This window comes from Antechinus flavipes, chromosome 1 (genome assembly GCF_016432865.1).
Source record: "Antechinus flavipes isolate AdamAnt ecotype Samford, QLD, Australia chromosome 1, AdamAnt_v2, whole genome shotgun sequence".
NCBI lineage: Eukaryota > Metazoa > Chordata > Mammalia > Dasyuromorphia > Dasyuridae > Antechinus > Antechinus flavipes.
In genome coordinates, this window is record NC_067398.1 from 694,209,880 (window position 1) to 694,216,185 (window position 6,306).

Sequence of the window (6,306 nt, forward strand, 5' to 3'; positions counted from 1 at the left end):
CCTACCCCCTCCCCCCAAGATGGGAAGCATTCTGATCCAAGTTATACATGTGCAATCATGTAAAACATATTTCCCTATTAGTCATGTTGTGAAAAAAGAAATAGAACAAGAGAAAAAAAATATAAACAAAGTGAAAAATAGATGTTTCAATCTGCAGTTTTCCCCTTTATTTTTCTTGTCCACACACGTAATCTAGAAGTGGTGTATATTTTGCATGACTGTATGTATATAAATAGACATCATTTTTCATGCTTTCTCAGTGGTCGAGGAAGAGAATAAAAGAATAGAAAAAATACAGAATTTAAAATTTAAATAAAACTTTAAAAAAGGAAAAAGATTTAGGAATGCTGATCACCATCTACAATTCCAGAGGATTCATGATGAAACATGCAAGGCTGTGCTGGAATCAGCTTGAATTAGTTCTGGAGAACCAATTGTTATAAATTTCCAGAGTAAGCATTTTACACATTGGAAATTGGAAAACTTAACAAATAAAAACTTGATTTATTGTTTTGTGTCTAGACTTAGGGAAGTCATCCTTCCTACGAAGGAGGACTTAATATGCTGGACCAAAGCCAGGTTTTGTATACCACAAGTGAGCCAGTTTAGGACATTATCAATTTTCCATCCTGAGTTACTATTCTCATTGCCCCTGGGGATAGAGGGGCCTTAGAGAAAATGTTAATGCAACTTAAAATTAAAATATGAGAACATTTCTTCCCCTTCCCCAATCCTGCCGTTAAAATTGTACCAGGGCACCTCTGCATGCTTCCCATCTCCTGATGGACAGGGGAAAGACTCAGTGCAGAATGAGATGTGTGTGAGTTTTTTAGTTGTGGTTATCAAAATATTTTGGAGATACTTATTTTTCAGAATTAAGGCCTGTGTACTGTGTTTGGCATAACAATAATCCTTCAAGTTCAGGATGATATCACCCTCTGGCAAAGTATATTGTGTAGACCACCAACAGCTGTTCACTGAGGGATTTACTTCCTCCTATTTCCCAGGGCCATCCACCATATAGTCACCATCTTTGTTCCTTTTCAATGAGAAGTACTGCACCACTATTCTCTCTGCAGAACTCTGTTCTATTCCCCACAGAAACAATCCCCCAAGGCTTGAGATAATATTGTTTCCCCAGGGGCAATGAGAATAGTAACTCAGGATGGAAAATTGATAATGTCCTAAACTGGCTCACTTGTGGTATACAAAACCTGGCTTTGGTCCAGCATATTAAGTCCTCCTTCGTAGGAAGGATGGCTTCCATTTGCAAACATCTTTTTCCTCATTCTGAAATTAATTAAAATTCTCTTTGGGTTCTGAATCTCTTTTCTCTAACTTGCTTTTGGTTAGAGACCAATTCTGGTCTGGTTGATATTAATTGGTGTCAGAAGTGGGATTTGACATGGATTTTAGCTAAATGGATCTTCTGGTACCAATGGGGTTACCAATGGAGATTATTTTTCTCTAAAGTTGTATTCCTTTCATCTGCTCAAATCCTCCAACTCACCCTTGAGTTTGGCTTTCTTTGTGAGAAAAATCCAGGGTTCCATTCTTAACCTAGATCTTCCCAGATCACTTTGGTGAAGCCAAAAGTACCTTTTTTTTCCCTTCTGTGTGCCTCAGAATTTAAACCAGTAAATGTATATATGGCTATGGACTGTGAACACTTCTCTTTTAAATGCATGTCTGTTTATGGACAACATGCTCTTCCTTTTCTATATTTGCAGCTGTCTTGTCTGTGTCTTTATAAAATGCAGAATATCAGCACTAGCCCTGGAGTCAGGAGGACCTATGTTCAAATCTGGTCTCAGACACTTAACAATTCCTAGCTGTGTGACCCTGGGCAAGTCACTTAACCCAAATTGCCTCAGCAATCAGCCAGGAAAACTTCTAAGGGCTGTAGTTTGAACACTGAAAAAGGTTTATTGTTATTGGGGCTGCAGAAATAAAGTTAGATAATTAAAGTTGTAGAACCACTAAAAACATTTTATCAGATTCTGGAAGTTTTGAAATTAATCATTAAGGAGTTTGGTAATTAGGCATTTTATGATTTCAGGAAAGAACTCCTGAGACTTTAGGATAATTCCAGGACTCCCTTCTGAAACATCTTAGTAAGTTTTGAGGCACTACTCTGTAAAATTTATTTTAAGGAAGAATAAGGATTAAGTCTTACAAAAACTTTTTTTTAAGTTTTAAAAGTAGTGGATAATATTAATAACTTCATTGTTCTAGAATAGCTAGTGAAAAAAAAGTAAGCTGGCAAAAAGTACAAAAAAGAAGAGAGTAAAAGAAAAAAAAAACAATAAGATAAATAGCAACCTCTTATTGCCTTGACAAAAAAAGCTGCTATAAATATTTTTGTATATATAGGTCATTTTCCTTTAAAAATTTATTTTGGGATTTATTCTAATAATAGTTATTGTTAGAACAAAGGATATGCATGATTTTATAATAGTCCTTTGGGTATAGTTCATGTTTTTCAATCATTGATCAATAGGGGAATTGCTTTTTTTAAAAAATAAATTAAAGTTTCTCTGATGGAGGCCTCATTTCTTAAATGTATAAGGAAGAAACTTCTTTAAAATTCTTTTCTCAATTGCGATTGCTAACTGTATTCACTCCCCCTGTTTATTCTATTATCTGATGTTGAATTTGAACTCAGATCCTCCTGATTCTTGGGTCAGTACTCTATCCATTGAGCTGCCTAGTTCCTAGTACTCTTAGAAAATAGTTTTATGAAATTATGTAGTAGACTAGCAGTTCAAAGTGAGTGTGACATTCTGAAAATAGATGAAACAAAAACTTTAAGCTGTTCTTAGCCATTAGGGAAGGACAGAGTATCCAGAAAGGGATATTTTTATTTAAGCTCCTACTATATGTCAGACACTCAAATTTAGTGTTCAAAGAAAGGCAAAAAATAATTTCTTTCCTCAATAAACCACTTGTCATAGTAAAATGTCAACTATAACATGTAAATGACTAGGTTAAAACATGATATATAAACAGTGTGCCTATAAGATAATCTTTGAGGGTAGAATGCTGGAGAAGGGAGCCTTCTGCAGAAGGTAGGATTTATTTGCCTACATCAAAAAAAAAAAATGCTCTACTCAATGAGCAAAGCAGAATTGCAGGAGCTCAAAACAAACATGAGATGCATAAATTTAGAGAATCCACCCCAAATTTTCACATGGACTACTTCAGCCAAACTTGTGTTAGAACCTCCTGAACTCATACTGGTCTGATCAGCCAGAGTTAGATGTACTCCACCCTCATCCTGACATAGTGATATCATTTTGTTCTCCTTTGACTACCAATCACCAACTGTTCTCGAGCTTTCTCTCCATGATAACTGATTTTGTTCTACCCTTCCCTAATTACATGTAAAAACAAATTTTAATATATATTGTGGGTTTTTTTTTTAAGTTTTGAATTCCAAATTCTATCTCTGTCTCCTTCTCTCCCCCCCTCCCTGAGATGGTAAGCAATCTGATATAGGTTATATGTGTTAAGCCATGTAAAACATTTCCATATTAATCATTTTGTGTGAGAAGACTTGAACAAAAAAGAAGGAAAGAAAGGGAGAAAAGAAGAAAGGAAGAAAGAAAGAAAAAGAGAAAGGAAGGAAGGAAGGAAGGAAGGAAGGAAGGAAGGAAGGAAGGAAGGAAGGAAGGAGGAAGGAAGGAAGGAAGGAAGGAAGGAAGGAAGGAGGAAGGAAGGAAGGAAGGAAGGAAGGAAGGAAGGAAGGAAGAAGAAGGAAGGAAGGAAGGAAGGAAGGAAGGAAGGAAGGAAGGAAGGAAGGAAGGAAAGAAGGAAGGAAAGTCAAAATAGTATGTCTTCAGTCTGTATTCAGCCATTAATTCTTTCTCTGGAAGCAAATAGCATTTTTCAACCTGAGTCTTTTTGGATTGTTTTGAATCCTTCAATCACTGAAATAGCTGACACATTCACAGTTTATCATCACACAATATTCCTGTTACAGTGTACAATTCTTTCCTGGTTCTGCTTATTTCGCTTTGTATCAGTTCATGTAAGTCTGAAGTTTTTCTGAAATCATCCTGCTTGTCATTTCTTATAGCACAATAATATTCCATTATAACCATGTGCCACAATTTGTTCAGTCATTCCTCAATGGATGGACACTCCTTTGATCTCCAGTTTTTAGATACCACAAAAAGAACTGCTACAAATGAATTTTTGTACAAACTGATCCCTTTCTCTTTCCTTTTATCTTCCTGGATTACTAGTAGTATTGTACTAGTAGTACTGTACTGAGGTACTAGTAGTATTGTATAAAGAATATGCATAGCTTTTTTTTGGTTTGTTTCATAAGACATGATTTTTATTGTATGTTTGTAAGACTCACTTTTACATTATTTCAAATATTTCACAATAAAAAAATTGGCTTTTTAAAAAAGGACATTTTCCCGGATTTATCATCGTACAGTTTAAGCAAAAGAATATGGTGTCCAGGGGCAGCTATGTGGTGCAGTAGATAGAGAATCAGCCCTGAAGTCAGGAGGACCTGAGTTCAAATCTGACCCTGGACACTTCCTAGCTGTGTGCTCCTGGGCAAGTCATTTGATCCAATTGCCTCAGAAAAAAAAAAGAAAAAGAAAAAAAAAAAGAATATGGTATCCATATATGAAAGCCATTCTCCAAGTATCAATGGAAAATACACTACACACATTTCTATAGATAGTTATGGATAAATATTTTCACAACTAATTAATAAAGCCCATCCGCCTCTTTGGATTTATCTATGTGCTTCTTTCCACAGATTGAATCAATCTTTAAGAGGAAAGGAATGTTGCCCATATTCATTTGCAAAGAACAACCAAAATGGAATAATGTGCCCCGCTCATGTAAAATTCCAGCAATATTTATTGGCAAAGTATTTCTGGGTTTCTACAATAGAAAGTAAACCACAGAAGTCTCAAAACAAAGTATACATTTTCCACACAATGTAAAGGCCATTGACAGCTTTGCTCACTATGGAAATTGGCCTGAGACCAGCTAAATAGTTACTTTATGCTTGCTGAGTCATCTTAGAAAAATCCCATACATTGAGGATTCTCCTTAAGATAAATTTGTCCATTTCATTAGGGCATTTTAAAAGACTTAAAACATTGTAAATACAAACTGAGGTTGCTATTTGGACTCTGTGTCAGGTCTGAGAGAAAGATTCTTGTCAACATTTAACAATCATTTTGTTAATCAAATAAACAAAAATTAACACTGGATAAAGGTGCTGCTTCTTCCCATACCAAGCTATTGAGTTAGGCACAGTATCTAGTCGGCATTAGGGCAGAAAAAAAATCATAATCAAATTTGCACTTTACCTTTAATGGAGTAAATAAAGACATTATTAGATAAACTATCCTGCTGCCTGTGGAATTCTCATTTTTCATTTAGCAGCTTCTGAATTTCCCCATCACTTTCATCAAACCAGTCTCGATTTTCGTGACTGTTCTGGCCCCAGTTGAGGAAATGCAGGACTGTACACCAAATTACTGCCCACTGTTTTCTGCTCCACTGTTCCCAACTCTGTGTTGACTCAGTTTTCCTCCCCCCCAAGTTAGTAAAGAACTGTTCTGGCTCAGAGAGTGCTCTAATCTGTTGATATTAAGGCTTCTAGAAGTCATCTTGCCTTGGGGCCTCCGCTTCTGTTGACTGCAAATATTTACCTTGGAGAGGATAGGTCTTTGACCAGTTCAGCATTCTTCATGTCACATTGCCTTCTTTACTCTCACATCCTATTTCCTCTACTTGTGTCCCACGACCTTTTCATCACTAAGGCTCCCTTCCATTTACCTAAATGCAATAAAACATCACGGATACCCCCTCACAGCAAACAGTGGTATTTAATAAGCCTGTCATTATAAGGACAAGAGACAGACAAGACATGAGCCTAACAAAGGTGATGTGGTTCGCAGAGTGCTATGCTTTTCAATAATTAACTTACCCTCAGGGCAGTAACTGACCTTGATGCTGTTTTCATGCTCATTGAAGAAGTTGGACAACATGGTTGAAAACATCATGCTAAAAAGCATGGGAAGAGGAGCCAAATGGCACAATGGACAAAACACCAATCTTGGAGTCAGGAGGACCCGAGTTCAAATCCAGTCTCAAGTACAGAACACTTACTAGCTGTGTGACTCTGGGCAAGTCATTTAACCATAATTTCCTTGCCAAAAATGAAAAATATTTCATGTGAGCAAGCCCATAGCCTTGGAACAAGCACACAGATTAGTTTTGCTCCATTGGTGACTGTAGTGTTCTTTTTTCTTCTTTAAAATAATATAA